The sequence below is a fragment of the Mustela lutreola genome, chromosome 10 (genome assembly GCF_030435805.1).
Source record: "Mustela lutreola isolate mMusLut2 chromosome 10, mMusLut2.pri, whole genome shotgun sequence".
NCBI lineage: Eukaryota > Metazoa > Chordata > Mammalia > Carnivora > Mustelidae > Mustela > Mustela lutreola.
In genome coordinates this window covers 15246461-15268745 of record NC_081299.1, presented here as the reverse complement: position 1 = coordinate 15268745, position 22285 = coordinate 15246461, and positions in this window count along the sequence as shown.

The following is a 22285-nucleotide window of genomic DNA, read 5'->3' as shown; positions in this document are numbered from 1 at the left end:
ACCTTCCTTGGGTCTCACTTTGAATGTCCCTCTCCAAAGGGGGTTTCTCTAGCCTAATCTAGGGTACAACCTCCCTCTGTCCTCTCCCATAACCACCCTTGCTTTCTAACCTTCAGGTCCATTTATAATATGTTTAGGTGTGTAATAATTGACTATTGGCTTTGTTCACTGGAATATAAGCTCCTTGCGAGCAGAGGTAGATTTGGTTCTTTGTTCACTGTGAACCCAGCAGCAGGACAACGACTGACATGGTAGGTTTTTAGTACATATTCATTAAAGGGATCCAAGGAGTAGAGGTAAAGGTATTTATTCTCCCAGTTTTTAAACAGGGTACAACAGAGGCTGAAAATGTAAAGGGACTTCCCTGATGTCCCCCAGCAAGTCATGGAACTCTGGGATCTCACCCCATGTCCGTAGACTGCCCCCCCCCCGGATACATTGCTCCCCCACCATCCCCACTGAGGTCTCGTGACTTATCAAAAGTCACTGGGTTTGCAAGGTAGAGTCTAGATTCATGCCCTGGCTTCTCCATCTGTTCTTTCTAATACTACAAACTAGAGCACACACAGTTTTGTGGAGTGCTAAGAGCCAGGACCTTGCTGGAAGCTGGGGAAGCAGGAAGATCCAGCAGGCACTTAGCTGCACTCCTGGGGCCCTGGGGGAGAAGGAGGAAGCAGAAACGTCCAGTCATAATTATGCATCCTGATATCAGCCTCAGAGACTTAGCCAAGTGTCCTCGGTGTCATCATGGTATTCTCTGCCTCCAAGCATTTGGAAGTTTCTTCTGTCTCAGCCTGTCCCCAAGGCCTTTGTAGCTGGCTAATTGGGGGCCCCTTTCCCAAGGCTGACCCCTCGACTGCATTCCCAAGTGCTTGCTTCAGCTCACCACCAGGGGGCAGCTGTGCTCCACCTCCAGTGGTTCCCTTGCCAGCTTGTCTGGGAGCCTCTTGGCCCCAGAATCTCAGACTTGGTGTTGGGGGTCCGGTGTTTTGAGAGAGAAGCAGAAAGAGGGGAGAGAAGGGGACTAAAAGGTGCTCTGGGGTTCACAGCTGGGATGTCTTAGGGAAGCAGCTCTGTCCAGACCCGGGGAAGAGTTTCTCCATTGTTTTCCCTCCCTTATCCTCCTACTTGATCATTCATTAATTAAATAAACTTTTAAAATAACTTGATGGTAGTACAATTTATAGGCCATGAAAAGTCACCTTTACTTAAAGTAAAGGGCAGTATGATTTCTAGTACACTTGCGGAGCCGTGCCTCCATTACCATAAACCTACTGTGGAACGTTTTCATCCCTAAAGAAATCTTGTACCCAGTCACTCTCCAGGCCTCCACCCTCTGCCCCACATGGAGCCCTGCATTGGGCACCCTGCTCAGCGGGGAGCCTGCTTCTCCCTCTGTCTTCCCTCCCACCCCCCCACCCACACTCATGCAAACAAATAAGATCTTTTAAAAAAGAATATGTGGGGGCGCCTGGGTGGCTCAGTGGGTTAAGCCTCTGCCTTCGGCTCAGGTCACCATCTCAGGGTCCTGGAATCGAGGCCCCCATCAGGCTCTCTGCTCAGCGGGAAGCCTGCTTCCCCCTCTTTTCTGCCTGCCTCTCTGCCTACTTGTGATCTCTGTCTGTCAAATAAATAAAACGTTAAAAAAAAATATATATGTGGTTTTTTGTGACCGGCTTCTTTCACTTATTATCAAGTTTTCAAGATTCACCTAGGCTGTAGCACGGGTGAGTCCTTACTCATGTCCTTTTTATTACCGAATAACATTTCATTGTATGGGTAGAGCATACTTTGTCTATCCATTAATCAGGTGGTGGACATTTGGGGTTTTTTTTCTACTTTTTGGCAATTATGAATAAGGCTGCTGTGAACATTTAGTTTATACTACATATATTATAAAGTTCACATTTTTTTTTTTAAGATTTTGTTTATTTGAGAGAGCGTGTGTGTGCCTGAATGGGGGAAGGGGCAGAGGGAGAGAGAGAAGCAGACTTCCCGCAGAGCAGGAAGCCCACTGTGGGGCTCATTCCAGGACCCTGGGGTCATGACCTGAACTGAAAGCAGACGTTCAACTGACTGAACCACCCAGGTGCCCCACAGTTCACCTTTTTCAAGAACGTAATTCAGTGGTTCTTAGCACATTCTTAAGGTGTGCAACCGCCACCACTATCTAATGCCAGAACATTTCATCATCCCAAGGAAGACCCCATACTCATTAGCGGTCACACCCCATTCCCCCCCCACCTCCCCACACCCTCACTCTGGAAACCACTAATCTACTCTCTGTCTGTCTCTATGTATTTGTCTGTTCTAGACATTTCATATAATGAAATCATGTAATATGTGGCCTTTTCTGTCTGGTTCCTTTTACTTAATACTATATATTTTTGAGGTTTGTCCGTAGTTATGGTTATATGTATCATGACTTCATATCTTTCCGATGCTAAATAATATTGCATTGTAATGATATACCACATTTTATTTATGTACTTGTCAGCCGGCAGACATCTGGGCGTTTTTCACTTTCTGGCCATCATGAGCCGTGCCGCTATGAACATTCGTGAAACAAGTTTTTGTGTGGGCGTATGTTTTCATCCCTCTCACGTCTGCACCTAGGAGGGGAATGGCTGGATCATATGGCAACGTATGTGAAATCTGCCCGAGGAGCTCACACACTCAAACTGCACCGTTTTACATTCCCACCAGCAAGGAATCAAAGCTCTCGCTTCCCACCTCCCCACCTTTTTTTTATTGTAGCCATTGCAGCAGCGCTAAGTGTGAACTCGGTGTTCACTCAGTGAACTTTTACCGGACACGTACAGTGTGCCAGACCCTCTTCCTGGTGAACAGGACAGAGGTGGGCCTGCTCTCCCGGGGGCTCCAGATCTCCCACAGACTGGGATACGAAAGAACAGCGTGTACAGTAACAGGAGGAGCCCTGGCAGCCGGAAGAGCTCTGAACCCCTGAAACAGACTAATGGAGGCAGGGAAGGGGCGGGGAGAAGTGCAGAGCTACATCTTCTGGTGGAGCGGGGCAAGGGCCTGTCTCAGATCGTGACACTGGTGGTGATAAGAAGGGTCACCCCGGGGCACCTGGGTGGCTCAATGGGTTAAAGCCTCTGCCTTTGGCTCTCAGGTCATGATCCCAGGATTCTGGGATCGAGCCCCGCATCGGGCTCTCTGCTTGGCAGGGAGCCTGCTTCCCTTCCTCTCTCTCTCTGCCTGCTTGTGATCTCTGTCTCTCAAATAAATAAATAAAATCTTTAAAAAAAGAAAAAGAAAGAAAGGCCACCCCGCTGAGCCCTGAGGATGAGCATCCCAAGTACGGGGACAGCCAGGACCAAACACCCTGAAACCGCATGAGTTTGGCATTTTCTGGGAACATCAAAAACACTGTGGCTAGAGCTGAGTGAGTAGAGGGGAGTGGGGGGGAGAAGGGGTGGCAGAGGTGGGTCGGGCTTGGTCACGACCACGAAGAGTTGGAATTTGATTCTGACCTTGATGAGAAGCCGCCGAAGTGGAAAACTTGGGCTCTGAAAATCTCCCTCTTTCTGTGCCTAGAGAGAGGCCCTGGGGAGACAAAGGCAGAGCAGGGAGAGGGTGGGGAGCCCACGGGTGCAGTCCAGGGCAGAGGGCAGAAGGGGCGGCTGCGGCTGGATCCGCTCTGGAGGTAGAGCAAAATGATTTACGGGTGGGTTGGATGCAGGGTCTGAAGACAGAAACAGCTTCTTCCTTCCAGCCCTGCTCCATTCAGCAACCAGGCTGGGAGGCCTCCGCATACTGATTTGACGTGGGGGACCCTCCGGGACCAGGACTCATGTCATCTGCTGTCAGCCATGCCTTTCCCTGAGGCCCTGCTCCGGCCAGCTCGCCCTGCACCCCCATCCCCAGCCTTCCGTAGGTCCCTGTGCCCCTCCCAGCGTTTCCCAAACCTGAGCCTCATATAAACAAGCTCTCTGAGAAGGGAAGGAGAGCCTCCCCGGCTTCGGCACAGCCATCAGACCAAGTGCGAATGAGTCACGTCCACGGGCGACGGGCCCCGTACCGGTCGGATGGACACGTTCGTCTCCGGCGCTGGGTGAGGAGCCTTGGCAGGATCTAAATCACGCCTGGGAACCAGGAGGGCTTTACTGGCTCTGCTGGCACGTGGTGTTTTCTTTCATGTTGGCTTTGGTTTTTACTTTGGAGTTTCTGCGAAGCTGCGTGGGCTGACTCCATTGGGCCCCTTCTCTCCCGTTTGGGCAAGGGAATCCCCTCACAGGGCGAGCGCAGGGGCTCATCCTTTGGCCTCCCTTGCTGTGGGTGTGTCATCCTTCTATATTTTAAGATGTAACCAGGACTGTTGGTTTTTTGTTTGTTTGTTTCTTTTTTAAGGTTTACCTATTTATTTGAGAGAGACAAAGAGAGAAAGTGTGAGCACTGGGAGAAACAGAGGAACAAGCAGACTCCCCGCTGAGTGCAGAGCCTGATGCGGGGCTTGATCCCAAGACCCGGAGATCATGACTTGAGCTGAAGGCAGACACTTGACTGACAGAGCCGCGCAGGCGCCCCTCACCAGGACTGTTTTAAGGATCTTCCTAGGGCTCCAGCATTCTTCCTGTGGGAGGCTCTACCTAACCCCTTGTCAAACATACTAAAATGTATCCATACCCCACAACAAACACAATTTTTATTTTATATTTTTTTAGTCAGCTTCATGCCTGGCATGGACCCCGACACAGGGCTTGAAACGATGCCTCAGATCAAGATCTGAGCTGAGATCAAGCCTCCCACACTTAGCCAACTGAGCTAGCCAGGCACCTCAAATACAATTTCTTTTCTTTTCTTTTCTTTTTTTTTTTTTTCCTGGCATGAAAAGGAATTTATTTTTATTTATTTTTAGTATTTATTTATATATTTATTTTTATTTACTTATTTGACAGAGAGAGATTGCAAGTAGGCAGAGAGGCAGGCAGAGAGAGAGAGAGGAGGAAGCAGGCTCCCTGCTGAGCAGAGAGCCTGATGCTGGACTCAATCCCAGGACCCTAAGATCATGACCTGAGCTGAAGGCAGAGGCCCAACCCACTGAGCCACCCAGGCGCCCCCCCCCTTTTTTTTTTAAGATTTTGGTTAGTTATTTGACTGAGGTAATGAGATAGAGCATGGGCGGGTGGTGGAGAGAGGTAGAGGGAGCAGCAGACTCCCCACTGAGCAGGGAGCCTTCACAACACCGGGCTTGATCCCAGGACCCCAGGATCATGACCTGAGCCCAAGGCAGACGCTCAACTGACTGAACCACCCAGGCACCACAGGAATTTATTTTTATAATTCTGCAATTGAAATTATTTCAGTTAACAGGGTGTGTGTGTTTGTGTGCGTATGTTATTTTGGTTGTTGCTCTAGAGTCAATAAAATATATTTTTCAGGCCTGAAAACCTCCTAGGCCCTTGGGATCTTACCAGGGGCGAGGGCTGAGCTCATGGCGCTGGCAAATAAAGCGGCCAAGCTGAGGCCTGCCTCTTTCTGTCCTTACCCTCCTGCAACAATTAAAGTAGGGTTGTTGGCAACTCACCAGACCCTGAGCGCAGACCAACGCAGGCGCTGAAATAGAGTCGGAAGCTCTGGGTTAGGAAGCCTGGGTCATTTGGAGGAGTCAGACTATGTTTATCCTTGTTGTTTTCACATTATCACTAAAATGCAATTATTAAACTCCTGGTGGAGCCAGATTCCTGGGACTTCACCTGAGGCTCCCAGGCAACAGAGAGCCCAGTCTGAAGCTGCATGTGCTTCACAAGCCCTGGCCGTCCTGAGGCTCCTGAGTCCTGCGTGTTAAATGGGTGCCCCTTTGCAGAGGTTTTTCTTCCTATCCCTCCCCTGTCTGGTGCCCGAATGTGCTAGGAGCTTCTCCACAGCCATCTTTGGCCCTCCTGTTGTCTCTGCTCAGAGTGCCCTCCCTGAAGGTTTTTAGACTCTTATTTTCTTTAAGGTTTTAAAACATTGCACAGATAGGGGCACCTGGGTGGCTCATTTGGTTAAGCATCTGCTTCCGGCTCAGATCACAATCTCGGATCCTGGGATCAAGGCCCAAGTCCAGCTCCCTGCTCTGTGGGGAGTCTGCTTGTTTCTCTCCCTCTGCTCCTCCCCCAACTTGTGTTCTCTTTTTTCAAATAAATAAATAAATGAAATCTAAAAACAAAAAACATTGCACAGATAATACATGTTTACTATAGGGAAATCAGAAATTACAGATATAGGGGAAAAAAAAGCCAGTGATCTCATCACATAGAAATAATCATGCTTAACTGAGTATTTGATACACACACCCCCACACCCAGAGTACTCTTTAAATTAACTGACTAAGCCACCCAGGTGTCCCTAAGATTTTATTTTTAAATAATCTCTACACTTAATGTGGGACTCAAAATCATAACCCCAAGATTAAGAGTCACATGCTTTACCAACGGAGTCACCCAGGCGCCCCTGAATATTGGTTTTTAAATAAGCAAACAAAAATATGGAGAATACCCTTACATTTATACTCACAACTAAGTTTTGACAAATCTTAACATTTCTAGCCTGTTTGCTTCCGCCTCCCCTCTTTAAAAAAAAAAAAAAACACCTGGGGCACCTGGGTGGCTCGGTGGGTTAAGCCTCTGCCTTCGCCTCAGGTCCTGATCCCGGGGTTCTGGGATCGAGCCCTGTGTCAGGCTCTCTGCTTGGCAGGGAGTCTGCTTCCCCACCCCCCGCCCCCGCCTGCCTCTCTGCCTACTACTTGTGGTCTCTGTCAAATTATTTAAAAAAAAAAAAAATTAAATAAAAAGAAACACACCTAAGAGATATGGTTGAAGCCCCCCGGGGTGCTCCTTTGCAGTCGGTCCCAGACACCCCTTCCACCCCAAGTCAGTCTCTCTTACAAGTTTGGGGCTTATCATTCCCATGCATTCCCATGCATGCTTTGGATATTGTTAAGCTTCAGATGAATAGCAGAGTTCTGCTTATACCCTCCGGCAACTTGCTTCTGGGTTTATAACATCATGTTCTAGAGGCATGTTCTTGTTGATCCCGGCCCATCCCCCTTCATTCGTGTTGCCATTCCCGATTCTGGGGAATGAATAAACTGGTTTCTTTACTTACTTCACTGATGACTGCTTTTGCAATACTACAAAGCATTCCGGTACAAGTTTTCTTGTGTATGGGAACATAAATCTCTCCGGGATCAATACCCAAGAAAGCATTGTTGAGTTGCACAAGGGCACATGGAATATCCTAACCTTCCTTTTGCTTAATTCAACCACAAATCACTTAACACTTTTCCATTTCAGTAAGTATCCCACATCAATATATTTTACTGGCTGTAGAGATCCTACCAAAAATTTCTTAACATAATGATGACAGGCATAATTAGTTCCAAAAAAATCTCTGCGAGGGACTATCTTTACAGCTACAGTTTTGTGCCTACCTTTAATTATTTCTGTAGGAGAAATTCCTAAAGGTAGAATTTCTGGGTCCAAAGGGATATGTGTTTTCAAGACCAACTTCCCTGAGAATTCTTTTTTTTTTTAAACAGATTCTTTTTTTTTTTTTAACAGATTTTTTTTTTTTTTTAAGATTTTATTTGTTTGTCAGAGATCGAGAAAGAGTGAGAGAAGACACAAGGAGGGGGAGTGGCAGGCAGAGCAGGCAGAGTGAGAAGCAGGGTCCTGGCTGAGCGAGGAGCCCGATGCAGGACTCGATCCCAGGACCCTTAGGTCGTGACCCGAGCCAAAGGCAGACGTCCTGAAAATTCTTTTCTCTTTTCTCTCTCTCTCTTTTTTTTGTTTGAAAATTCTTGAACCAATTGTTCCTTCCACCAATTTCTACGTCCTACAAGGGTAAGAGGGCCGGTTTCCCACAAATCTAGCCTACTCAGCTCCTTACAAGCAATGGCCTCTGGAAATCTCACCTGTTCTTCTACCCTCGCCTCTCCTGGCTCTCCTCCTGGTCCCCAAGCCAAACTCTGACCCGTGAACCCCTGAGCCCTTAATGACTCCTGTATGGCATCCATCACACACCCATTTCCTCTGCACTCACTGGGGTGTGTTTTCTCTTTCCCTCCAGATGTAAACATTTTAATACCAGGAACTCCGTTTTCTTCATTGTTATTTTTTCATAATTTATACGCCACTAAGTAACTTCTACAGCACCTACAGGAAACTACACAGACAGACCGTTAAAAAAAATACATGGACCACTGGAAGTGTTTGATAAAAATGTTCTAAATCCATTTCATTCTACCTACCAAACATTTGCTGAGACAGCTCCTTTGGACCAGGCTGTGCTGGGCTCCAGGGGACCAGAGGCAAGCAGCTCCAATCCCTGCCCTCCAGAAGCTCACGGTCAACCGAACGCTGCTCTGACCAGCATCTCAGCCAAGGCAAAAAGGAACCCTAATGTATAGTCTCCGATTCCCAATTGAAGAATGAGGGCTATTTCAGCTGGGAAGATGCTTTAGCCCGGTGCTACAGTACAGGAATAATTGCACACAGGGCTGCCATGTGGACCTATGTCTGCAATGGCGTCTTCATTTCTTTATTATTTAATTAATTAATTATTTTTAAAGATTTTACTTATTTATTTCACACACACACACACAGAGGGACCACAAGCAGGGAAGTGGGAGAGGGAGAAGCAGGCTTCCCACTGAGCAGGGAGCCTGATGTGGGGCTCGATCCCAGGACCCTGAGATCATGACCTGAGCTGATGCCTAAAGACTGAGCCAGCCAAGCGCCCCTGGGAATGACTTCTTCAGCAGCCTTTTACGGCCAGGGCGGAGATGCTCCGTTCTGGGGGGAGTTGATTCCCCCATCATATTCCAGAGAGCCCAGGGCATCGTATTAAGACATCCTTCTGTAAGGGCCCTTCTTGGGGGTGAGGATGAAGCTTCTTCCGTGTAGCCTTGGTAGAAAGAGTTCTGCTGGGGGGCATCTGGGGGACTCAGTGGGTTAAGCATCTGCCTTCGGCTCCGGTCATGATCTCAGGGTTCTGGGATCAAGCCACGTACCGGGCTCCCTGCTCAGTGGGAAGCCTGCTTTCCCTCTTCCACTCCCCCTGCTTGTGTTCCAGCTCTCTCTCTATCAAATAAATAAATAAAATCTTAAACAAAAACAAAAACAAAAACGTTCTGCTGGTTTAAGGTCAATACCAAAGGAGGGCAGCATTGGGAGCCTCACAGGGCCTCGCAAGCACTGTGATTAGGACAGTGTCAGGCTCCTTGCAGGGGCCTGACCCCATGCTGATTCAGCCAGCATTATTTCGCTCATTCATTTTATTGAGTACTTACTATATGCCAGCTGTTTCAGGCTACATCCTGGGGATATTTTGGTAAAAAAAAAAAAAGAAGAAGAAGAAGAAGAAGAAGAAGACGACATGGTGCTACTTCCTACATTGCGGGCGGGAACATAGAACGGTCAGCCCTTTGGCAAACAGCTGGATAGTCTCTGGAGAAATTGAACACACTCTTAGCATATATCACAGCATTTCCACCCACAGGGAGCACTCCCCAGCAATAGAAAGGAACAGCCCATGACCTCGTGACAACAGGATGAAAGACTTCGTGCGAAGAAGCCAGACACAGCTCCCGTCTCGTGGGATTCCACGTGTGCGCCATTTCCAGAAAAGGCGACACCGGGGAGACAGAAAGCCCATCAGTGACTGCCTGGGGACGTGGGGGAGAGCAGGGAACGGCCCGCAAGCACACGGAGGGAACTTCTCGGGGTGATGGACGTTCTAAAACTGGCTGGCGGCGATGCCCACACAACTCCATCAGTTCACTCAAAATCGCTGAATTATACACTTAAAATGGGTGCACTATTTTAAGGTTTTACTTGTTTATTTGACACAGAGACAGCCAGAGAGGGAACACAAGCAGTGGGAGTGGGAGAGGGAGAAGCAGGCTCACCATGGAGCAGGGAGCCTGATGTGGGGCTCGATCCCAGGACCCTGGTATCACGATGTCACCTGAGTGGAAGACAGCTGCTTAATGGCTGAGCCACCCAGGTGCCCCCAAATGGGTGCATTTTGTGGCATGTAAGGTATACCTCATGAAAAGACAGGACAGTCACAAAAGACACAGTGGTCCCCACATATGTAGGATTTGTAGTGTAACTGGAAAGAGACAACGGGTAAGTCATGGACAGCTAAGTCCAGAATGATAAGCTCTGACAAACAGAATGCAGGAAGGACAGGGTGTAAAGTGACAGTGAAGAAAGGGGAGGAACCTCCTCAGAGAGGGTCACCAGAGAAGGCTTCCCTGAAGGACGGTGGTCTGGGGCCTGGCAGGGAGCCTGGAGCTGTGCTTTCAGTCCTATTTTGCAGCATGTCACAAAGGTGCCCTGATCTGCTGAGACCATGTCGCACATGAGTGTTGGGATGGGTGCCTCAAGATTTTCTTTAATTTGAGAGAGCGAGCGAGCGAGTGTGGGGAGGAGTAGAGGGAGAGGGGGAAGCAGACTCCCCAAGGAGCCCAGACCCCGACATGGGGCTCGATCCCAGGACCCCAAGATCATGACTTGAGCCAAGGTCAAGCAGCGGACACCCAACCACCGACTGAGCCATCCAGGCGCTTCGGGTGAGTGTTTAAAACAAGTTCTGCCTGTGCCTGAAGCTGGCATCAGCCCCCCCCCCAACCAGCACCCCAGCTGCACACCAACTGCCCGTCCTGTTCACACTGGCCCATCGCTGCCCTGGGTGTGGGGCTTGGCGGCTAGTGGAGGTGCCTGGGCACATGCTAGGTGAGGAGATGGCTGAGATATGGGTGACTTCATGCTGTCCCAACCCCTGCTGCCTGAACTGTGAGTCACTGGGCAGGCATGGCTGCCCCCCCTCCACCCCACCGAGGGGCCCCACCCAGGCACAGGCAGTCCAGGGTGCCACGGCAGCCACAGGCTTTCAGTGGCCCCGCCCACACCTGCTCTGTCTGTCCAGGACCTCTTGTTTCTGAGGCTGCAGAGCTGGGGTCAGCTAGGGGAGACCATCGGAGTTGCCACAGGGCGAACAGACTGGGCAAGACAGAGTAGGAGGTCCTGCACCAGCAGGGACAGCCTGTGGGAGCAGGGATGCGGGAGCCCGAATTGGACTCCGGACATGGAAGGGGGTGTGCGGCCCAGGGGTGGTGGCATCCAGGACTTCCCCCCTAGTCCCCAGACTTGGGGGATGAGCATTTATTTACTAACCACTTTATGCTGAATCTTTTGCTTTGGTTAACTCGCCTAAACTTCGGTGCCTTCAGAGCAGGTGATAATATCCCTCCCACGTTAGAGATGAAGTTCAGACAAAGAGCCTGGTCCAGGCTCACTCACATGACGCCAGAATCCATTCAGAGGGTTTGATTCTGGAGTGGAAGCTCACCGCATGGTCTCCAGCCCCTGTTGGATAGTCCTTTTGTGGCCTGGCCTGGTTGGGGCCCTGAGTGTTCCTCCATGGCCTTGACTGGCTGGGCAGCCCCTGGAGGGTTGCCCTGTGAGTCGGCAGAGCTGAGCAGGCTGGTTCTGCTTCAGGGACCCATGAATCCTTGCCCTCACCTGCACCACTGACCCAAAGGCTGTAGCTACCTTGGACAAAGGGGTGGGATACAGCTCCTGGCCTGGACTGCCAGGGCCAGCCTCGCCTCTGAGCTCCCTAGGAAAGCACCTGAGAATGGGAGTATTTGGGCTTCTGGAAGAAAGCCAGTTCACTGAGTGGCAAGGCCTGGCCTGGCTCTCCCCAGCCCCAGCGCCGACTCACCACTGTCCTCACTGCCCTAGGCGCTCCAGCCATGGGACTTTCCTCCTGTGCCCCTGCTCCCTTCCCATGTCTGTGTCTTTGCACAGGCCCTTCCCACCGCTGGGGCACCCTTGCCTTCCTTGTTGACCTGCACGCTCCTTTTTTCACACTCAGTTACTCCCTCCCATCAGGTCAAATATCTTTAGCACCAAGAACCTCTTCTCTATGTAACCGGTCACCACTGCTAATTTGGTCCCGCTGCCTTCTCCCTCCTCCCAGATCCACCTTCCCCCACCGTGGCCCCCTCCTCTGTCCTGCCCCATTCCTCCGCCTGCTCTCTCTAGCTGTCAGCCGCCAAATTCACATTACAGAATGTTCGTGTTTATGACCAGTGCCTCCTCCATTTACAACCAAGCTATGAGGTGGCTGCTCAGTGTTAAGGCAAACAGTATAAAAAATCAATTTAAAAAGAGAGATGGGAGGGCGTCTCGGTGGCTCAATTAGTTAATCAATCTCAGGGTTGTGAGATCAAGCCCCACATGGGGCTTCACACTGAGTATGGAGCCTGCTTAGGATTCTCTCTCTTCCTCTCCCTCTCTTGCTGTCCCCTCCCTCTCTTTAAAAAACTTTTTTTTTTTTTAAGGATTTTTATTTATTTATTTGACAGACAGAGATCACAGTAGGCAGAGAGGCAGGCAGAGAGGAAGGGAAGCAGGCTCCCCGATGAGCAGAGAGCCTGATGCGGGACTTGATCCCAGGACCCCAAGATCATGACCTGAGCTGAAGGCAGAGGCTTTAACCCACTGAGGCAGAGGCTTTAACCCACTGAGCCACCCAGGCACCCTTAAAAATTTTTTTTTAATAAAAAGAGAGATTGGGGGGCGCCTGGGTGGCTCAGTGGGTTGGGCCGCTGCCTTCGGCTCAGGTCATGATCTCAGGGTCCTGGGATCGAGCCCCGCATCGGGCTCTCTGCTCAGCAGGAAGCCTGCTTCTTTCTCTCTCTCTCTCTGCCTGCCTCTCAGTGTACTTGTGATTTCTCTCTGTCAAATAAATAAATAAATAAATAAAATCTTTAAAAAAAAAAAAAAAAAAAGAGAGAGAGATTGGGGCACCTGGGTGGCTCAGTGGGTAAAAGCCTCTGCCTTCAGCTCAGGTCATGATCCCAGGGTCCTGGGATTGAGCCCCACATCAGGCTCTCTGCTCCTCTGGGAGCCTGCTTCCTCCTCTCTCTCTGCCTGCCTCTCTACTTGTGATCTGCCTGTCAAATAAATAGATAAAATCTTTTAAAAAAGAAAAAAAGAGAGAGAGATTGAGTGGCACCTGGGTGGCTCAGTGGTTAACCCTCTGCCTCCAGCTCAGGTCATGATCTCAGGGTCCTGGGATCGAGCCCCGCATCAGGCTCTCTGCTCAGCAGAGCTCTCCTTCTGCCTGCCTCTCTGCCTACTTGTGATCTCTGTCTGTCAAATAAATAAATAAAATCTTAAAAGAGAGAGAGAGAGAGATTGAAAGTCATTAGAAAGAGATAAGGAGAAATTTGCCAAGTGTCTGAACTGAATTAGTTAATAAGATAAATATGTAACTTACCTAAGAGCTTCCTAGCAGCCAGGGCAAAAGGAAAAGTCTATTAGGTTGTAGTACTCTGGTTCTGGGGTGACATGGTTCTTTAAAAAAAAAAAAAAACACCACATTCTTCCTTCCTTAACTAAGAGGGGCTGTATATCAAAGTGCTGCTATTGGCAGGGCAGTCCTTTGAGGAGATGGTGTTTACTCCCTGCACTCCTGTCCCCTCGGGCAATCTCCCTGTGTTCTTCTCAGCTAATTCTCAAGCATTTCTCCTGCTTTGCTGCTCCGGCCTGGCCTCATTTCTCAGCTGTTTCCCTCTTGGCTCTGCAGAAGTAGGGGGTCTTCTATTAGCAGAGGTATTCAGACTTGGGCCTGGTGGCCTGGGTGGGGGGCGGCGGGGTGGAGGGAACCTGACAAGGAAATTCATAAATTGTGAAAGGGACTGGAATAGATCACTTTTCACATCTTGTTTGGGTCCAGCCTTCAGGGTCTGTGAATTAGTGCCCGGGTAACTGAGACTCCAACATAGTTCAAATCCCATGACACCGCTAAAAGGAATTGGGGGGCGGGTTTAGTAGCCATCTGTGCCTGCCTTTGTTTAAGTGTATATCCCTACCTGGTCACAGGCAGAAAGGGGTTTGAAGCTGCTTAGGGCTGGGGGGCGGGGAGGTGAGGAGGGAGACTAAAACAAGGACATCTGGGGGCGCCTGGGTGGCTCAGTGGGTTGAGCCGCTGCCTTCGGCTCAGGTCATGATCTCAGGGTCCTGGGATCGAGTCCCGCATCGGGCTCTCTGCTCAGCAGGAAGCCTGCTTCCCTCTCTCTCTCTCTCTCTGTCTGCCTCTCCGACTGCTTGTGATTTCTCTCTGTCAAATAAATAAATAAAATCTTTAAAAAAAAAAAAAAATAAAAAATAAAACAAGGACATCTGGCTGGCTGAGTCAGTAGAGCATGCGACTCCTGATCTTAGGGTAGTGGGTTTGAGCCCCACATTGGGTATAGAGATTACTTAAAAATTAAATCTTCAAAACAAAACAAAACCTGCTAAACTCCAAATAAAACAGTTGCATTTACCAGAGGGTTAAAATATTTGGCAACTATCTCATCTCAGCATCCCCACTTGTTGGCTGTGTGACCTCAGGCAAGTGGCTTCACCACTCTGAGCCTCACTTCTTCATTTGTAGGATGGGATACTAGGAGTACCTACCCCCATTAGTTATTGTAGAATTCAATGCATTAATATGGAAGAGTGCTTGGTGCAGTTCCTGGCATAGAATAAGTAGGCAATACACTTTAGCAGTTACTATTATCGTGTAATCTCACTTTTTGTTTGTAAAAAAGTTAGCTGGGAAAAAGCCAGACCACCTTCAGGCTAGTATCAGCCTCCTTCCTCCCAGAAAACACTGCAAAGGAAATTTTTTTTGAAAAGCAGTTTAAATATGTATTCAGTTCTTTTGAAAATGTTAAGGAAGGGGCACCTGGGTGGCTCAGTGGGTTAAAGCCTCTGCCTTCTGCTCAGGTCATGATCTCAGGGATCCCTGGGATCGAGCCCCACATCGGGCTCTCTGCTTATCGGGGAGCCTGCTTCCCCCTCCCCCTACCTGCTTCTCTGCCTACTTGTGATCTCCATCTGTCAGATAAATAAATAAAATCTTTGGGGCGCTTGGGTGGCTCAGTGGGTTAAGCCTCTGCCTTCGGCTCAGGTCATGATCCCAGGGTCCTGGGATCGAGTCCCGCATCAGGCTCTCTGCTCAGCAGGGAGCCTGCTTTCCTTCCTCTCTCTCTCTCTTTCTCTGCCTGCTTCTCTGCCTACTTGTGACCTCTGTCTGTCAAATAAATAAATAAAATCTTTAAAAAAAAGAAAAGAAAAGAAAATGTTAAGGAAGGTCTCATTTGTAATCTCAATAAAGCTTGCTAGAATTCACTTTCCTCTCCCTCTTTCTTTTTCTAGCCTTCCCTCTCTCCCTCTGCACAGACAGCAGACCCCAAATCTGTGCTCTGATTCCCTTAAAGGCTCCCTCAAAGCCCAGTCTCTGCTGGCTCTCACCTCACTGGCCCCCTGTGCCAGCCTCTCCCCATCCTTTCCCAACCCAGCCATCTTCACCCTTGCTTGCTCTCCTAGCTCGTTTCTCTCCCCCTCCTCCACCTGTTCCCCAGATCGGCAGGATAACGCAGCTGCCTGACCTGCAGTTTCCTTCCTCAAAGCAGGGGAGAAGGGAGGCTGTGACCAGATCGATAACGTGTTTCCTTTCACAAAATGGACGCGCATCTGTTAATACAGCTCAAGGCAAGAATCACATCAAGGAATTAGCAGGGGTTAATATCAGAGGAGTGGCAAATGGGGAACTTCTTTTTCTACTGTGTTCATGTCTGTATTATTTGCATTATTTTAAAATGAGCATGCGTTAATTCATTTTGAAATCAGAAAAAAACAGATAAATTTTGTTTTTTGAAATTAAGTGAGGAAATCAGGGCGAAGGGAGAAAATGCTAGAAAAAGTAAAGCAAACGCAGGGTTAATGTGAGTATCCGAAAGATGCTCTGTTGGTCCTGTATTTCAATCAGGGCAAGCACTCATTGTTGGTCAGGTCTTAATGGACCTCCAATTCCTCGCAGAAACTCTAACTGCCCAGCTGAATTAGAGTAGCTGGTGGCCCAAGGGGAAGGGGTCAGGCTGGGACATCCTTGTCCCCAGGCAACCTCTCTGCAGGGTTAGATGAGTTAAGAAATAGTTTAATTGGGTCTGACAAGCTCGAGCTGCCCCCTCCCCTGCCTGCATCCCAATGGGCTCCTTCCAGTGTGTTCCTGGCCCTGTCGTCTCTGACAGGCTGGTGTGTGTCGTCAGGAGCGTCTGTTCCTGGAGAGTTTGATGTTCTCCTCTGGGAGCTCTAGACTGTAGTATCTGCTCAGTTACGGAAGAAGAAACAAAGTAAAAATTTAAAAGCCCTTATAGCGAGTCTCATTCTGCTTGCATGCCCGTGGGCTATTCATTTTGTCTGGACCCTATTTGACTTGGTCCCTGGTATCAATGAACACACACACACACACACACACACACACACACGGAATCAGTCAACCCCTGAGGATTCTTTGGAAACCAACCATATACTAGACATTACTGAACATCTAGTCTTTTAATTTTTTTTTAAGATTTATTTATTTATTTGACAGACAGAGATCACAAGTAGGCAGAGAGGCAGGCAGAGAGGAAGGGAAGCAGGCTCCCCGCTGAGCAGAGAACCCGATGTGGGGCTCGATCCCAGGACCCTGAGATCACGACCTGAGCCGAAGGCAGCGGCTTAACCCACTGAGCCACCCAGGCGCCCAGAGCATGAGAAAGCACAAGCCAGGGGGAGGGGCAAAGGGAGAGGGAGAAGCAGGCTCCCATCTGAGCAGGGAGCCCAACACAGGGCTCAGTCCCAGGACCCCGGGATCATGACCTGAGCCCAAGGCAGACGCTTCACCGACTGAGCCACCCAGGCACCCCTTCCCCTATATTTTTTTAAACGTGTTTTTTTTTTTTAAAGAATTTATTTATTTATTTATTTGACAGAGAGAGAGAAATCACAAGTAGGCAGAGAGGCAGGCAGAGAGAGAGAGAGAGGAGGAAGCAGGCTCCCCACTGAGCAGAGAGCCCAATGCAGGACTCGATCCCAGGACCCTGAAATCACTACCTGAGCTGAAGGAAGAGGCTTAACCCACTGAGCCACCCAGGTGCCCCTATTTTTTTAAACTTTTATTTATTTAAGTAATCTCTACATCCCATATGGGCTCAAACTCGGGACCCCAAGATCAAGAGTCGCATGCTCTTCTGACTGAGCCAGCCAGGTGCTCCAAACGTTTTCATTATTACATTTGTTACAGTGAACTGCGATCAATGATCTTTGATGTTTATTGTAATTGTTTTGGGGCACCATGAACTGTGCGATAGAAGATAGCAAACTATAAGACAGCATCATTTATCAGTAAACATTGTGTGTGTTCTCCCTGCTCCACTGGCCAACAATTTCCCTGGTCCCCCTCCCTCTCCTGGGGCCTCCCTATTCCCTGAGACACAGCAACATTGAAATTAGGCCAAGTGTTTGAGTGAAAGGAAGAGTCACATGTCTCTTACTTTAAATAAAAAGCTAGACATGATGGGGCTCAGTGAGGAAGCCAGGTTGAAAGCTGAAATGGGCCGAAAGCTAGGCTTCCTGCACCAGGTCGCCACGTTGTGAATGCCCAAGGGAAAAAAAAAAAAATTAAAGATTAAAAAAAAAAAATTTTATCATCATATAGAGATCACAAGTAGGCAGAGAGGCAGGCAGAGGAGAAGGGGGAACCAGGCTCCCTGCTGAGCAGAGAGCCTGAAGCGGGACAATCCCAGGACCCTGGGATCATGACCTGAGCCGAAGGCAGAGGCTTTAACCCACTGAGCCACCCAGGGGCTCCCCCAAGAAAAATTTTTGAAGGAAATTAAAAGTGCTCCTCCAGGGAATACATGAATGGTGAGAAAGTGAAACAGCTTTATTTCTGATAAAGAGAAAGGGTGAATGGCCTGGATAGAAGATCAACAACATTCCCTTAAGCCAAAGCTTCATCCAGAGCAAGGCCCAACTCTCAGTTCTGTGAAGGGTGAGGGAGGGGGGGAAGCTGTGGAAGAAAAGCCTGATGCTAGCAGAGGTTGATCCGTGAGGTTTAAGGAAAGAAGCTGTCTCCACAGCATGAAAGTGCAAGGGGAGGGGTGCCTGGGTGGCTCAGTGGGTTAAAGCCTCTGCCTTCGGCTCAGGTCATGATCCCAGGGTCCTGGGATCAAGCCCCATGTCGGGCTCTCTGCTCCCTGGGAGCCTGCTTCCTCCTCTCTCTCTGCCTGCCTCTCTGCCTACTTGTGATGTCTGCCTGTGAAATAAATAAATACAATCTTAAAAAAAAAAAAAAAGTGCAAGGGGAAGCCCCAAGTGCTGATGTAGAAGCTGCAGCCAGCTTTCCAGAAGCTCTAGTTCAGAGACCGAGAAAGCTGACTACAGTAAAGCAACAGATTTCAGTGCAGACGGAACAGGCTTCCATTGGAAGAAGATGCCACATAAGACTTTCACAGGTGGAGAGGAGAGGTCAATGCCTGGTTTAGAAGCTTCAACAGATGGGCTGACTCTCTTGTTAGGGACCAGTGCAGCTAGTGGCTTGAAGTCGAAGCCAATGCTCATTTACCACTTTGAAAATCCTAGGTCCTGGGCGCCTTGGTGGCTTAGTAAGTTAAGCATCTGCATTCAGCTCAGGTCGTGATCCTGGGGTCCTGGGACTGAGTCCCGCATCAGGCTCCCTGCTCAGCGGGGAGCCTGCTTCTCCATCTCCCATTCCCCCTGCTTATGCTCTTTCTGTGTCAGATAAATAAATACAATCTTTACAAGAATTATGTTAAATCCACTCTGCCTGCCCTCTACAAAGGGAACGACAAAGCCTGGATGACAGCATATCTGTTTACAACATGGTTTGCTGAATGTTTTAAGCCCACTGTTGAGTCCTATTGCTCAAGAAGAAAAAAAAAAAAACGATTGTTTTCAAGATATTACTTGACATCAAGATATTATCATTGACCATGCGCCTGGTCACCTAAGAGCTCTGATAGAGATGCCCCACAAGATGGATGTTGTTTTCAGACTTACTAACACAGCACCCATCCCACAGACCCCAGATCAGGGAGTAATTCAGACTTTCAGGTCTTACTATTTAAGATTATTTAATGCTATTTAATAGGCTTATTTATATTAAAGATTTTTTTAAAGATTTTATTTATTTTTATGACAGACAGAGCACAAATAGACAGAAGCAGGCAGAGAGAGAAGGGTAAGCAAGCTCCCTGACAAGTAGAGAGCCCGACGAGGGGCTTGATCCCAGGACCCTGGGATCATCACCTGAGCCAAAGGCAGAGGCTTTAACCCACTGAGCCACCCAGGCGCCCCAGTAATTAAAGATTCTTTAATAATATCTGAATTATTTGGATCTGGGCAAAGTAAATTGAAAAGTGTCTGGGAAAGATGTGCTATTCCAGATGCCATTAAGAATATTCATGATTCGGGGGCGGCGCCTGGGTGGCTCAGTGGGTTGGGCCTCTGCCTTCGGCTCAGGTCATGATTCCAGGGTCCTGGGATCGAGTCCCACATCAGGGTCTCTGCTCAGCAGGGAGCCTGCTTCCCTTCTCTCTCTCTCTGCCTGCCTCTCTGCCTACTTGTGATCTCTGTCTGTCAAATAAATAAATAAAATCTTAAAAAAAAAAAAAAAAGAATATTCGTGATTCGGGTGCCTGGGTGGCTTAGTGGGTTAAACCTCTGCCTTTGGCTCAGGTCATGATCCCAGGGTCCTGGGATTGAGTCCCTCATTGGGCTCTGCTTGGCAGGGAGCCTGCTTCCTCCTCTCTCTCTCTGCCTGCTTTTCTGTCTACTTGTGATCTTTCTCTGTCAAACTAAAAAAAAAAAAAAGTTAAAAAAAAAAAAGAAGATTCGTGATTCATGGGAAGAGGTCAAGATGTCCACATTCACAGGAGTGTGGAAGAAGCTGATTCCCACTCTCACGGATGCCCGTGAGGGGTCCAGGACCTGATGGGAGCAAGTAGCTGCAGATGTGGTGGGAATGGCAGGAGAGCTAGAGCAAGAAGTGGAGCCTGCGGATGGGACCGTATGGCTACGAGCTCATGAGAAAACTCCCGTAGGTGAGGCGTTGCTGCTTACTGATGAGCCAAGAAAGTGGTTTCTTGAGATGGAATCTATTCCTGGTGAAGGTGCTGGAAAGACTGTTGAAAAGACAACAAAAGATTTAGAAGAGTACAGAAATATTACATGGTTGACAAAGCAGTGGCAGGTTTGAGAGGACTGACTCCAGTTCTGGAAGAAGTACCACGGTGGGTAACTTGCTATCAAACAGCATCGCGGGCTACAGAGAAATCGTTCACGAAAGGAAGAGCCGATCAATGCAGCAAACTTCACCATTGTCTTGTTTTAGGAAATCACCCCAGCCACCCCAGCCTTCTGCACCCACCACCTGATCAGTGGGCAGCCATCAACATCGAGGCAAGACCAGCAAAAGATGATGACTTGCTGAAATCTCTGGTAATGGTTAGCATTTTCTAGCAATAAAGTAATAAAGTGTCTTTTTATTTTTTTTAAGTTGGCTCCATGCCCAGCGTGGAGCCCAATGCAGGGCTTGAACTCACCACCCTGAGATCAACATCCAGGGCTTGAACTCATCACCCCGAGATCAACATCTGAGCTCAGATCAAGAGTCAGATGCTTAACTGAATCACCCAGGCACCTCAAAAGTATCTTTTTAAAAAATTTACTTTAAAAAAAATTTTTTATTTATTTGAGAGATAGAGAGTGAGTGCAAGCTGGGGGAGGGGCAGAAGGAGAAGGAGAAGCAGACTCTGTGCCGAGCATGGAGCCCGATGTGGGCTTGACATTGGGTTCGATCTCATGACCTGAGGTCAGGACCTGACCCGAAATCGGCAGCTTAACCAACTGAACCACCCAGGTGTCTACCCCAAAGGTATCTTTTAATTAAAGTACATAACTTTTTTTGTAGATGTAATGCTATTGGACACTTAATAGACTGTAGTATAGTGTATAGTATAGTATAATGTAAACATAACTTTTCTATGTACTGGGAAACCAGCAGATTCACTTGACTCGCCTTATTGTGGTTTTCATTTCATTGTGATGGTTTGGAACCAAATCTGCAATGTCTTTGAGGTACACCTGTAAGAAGAATTCACAGACCTTCAGGAAGTTTCACAAACCGAGCACATCCCCCTCCCCAGCCCCTCGGTTCTGAAACCACCTTTCCAGCACCCAGAAGAGCCCCCGCTTTCCCCTTGTCAGTTACTCCCTCCCCAAAGGTAACACTAGTCTGATCTCCTGACAGCACAGATTCATTTGCTTATTGCTGACCTTTATATAGGTGGAAAAATGCTTAATATTCTCCAGTGGTTTGTAACTTACAAGGGACCTGCATGTACATTAAGTTGTAAAGCCTTCACAGCAGTACAGGGAGGGAACAGGAATTACAAATTGCATTTTACAGAGGACAAAACTGAGGCTCAGAGAAGATAAGGGAACCCACCACGATCACACTGCTGTCAAGGGGAGGCAGGATGAATGTGTTCCATTTTTGTGTCTCCCTGGATCTCAGAATGTCCTACCAGGCATCAGGCTACAATTCCCAGGAAGACACTTGGCCAGGAATCTGAAACTGGCCCAGGCCTGAGCAGCTGATGGTGTATTACCCAACCTTCAGAATGGAGAAAGTGTCTGGAACACAGAAGGTCTTGTCACCTTTAGGGTAAGGCCCAACCCTCCCCGCTCTACCCTGCTTCCTGTCTGCTGCACTCAATGAATTTGTGAATTTTGATAAGTGACTCTCCTCCCTATGTCCTTCCCTCCACATTAAGGAAATCAGAGTGCTGCTGAATGGAAGGGGGGAAATCTATTTCCACAGAGCCCCCAGCCACCTGCAGGTTGCCACATACACTGCCCAGGAACAGACGGTCCCCTTTGGAACCTGGCACTCTGTGCCCAGAGTCACGCCAGCCAGCTTCTGAGCAGGGGTTGCTGTCAGCGGTTCCTACTCCCCCTCCTGGCAGCAGGTGTCCTCTCTCCTCTCTTCCAGAATCCACCCCCCCCCCCCAATTCAACTCCCTTGCCCCCAGTTCCACGGCTGATAGCCAAGGTTCCCCACCTCATTCCTTCTTGCCCTATGGAGGCTTATACCTCCTTCAAAGCCCAAACCCCACCCATCTCCTCCCAGAGGGCTTTGTCTCTCCTGAAAATACACCCATCATGCCTCTGGACACAATACAAATATAAGTGATTCCAAAGTCACACAAATAAAACACTTTCACAACACACACAAGGTTTTCATCTCTTTCTCAGAAACTGGGATGCATCCACAGTGTACCAAATCACAGCCATGCCCCCTCGTGTGTGTACAAGAACACAAGCACCCACAACATCACAACACCACAGGAATTTGGTGTCTG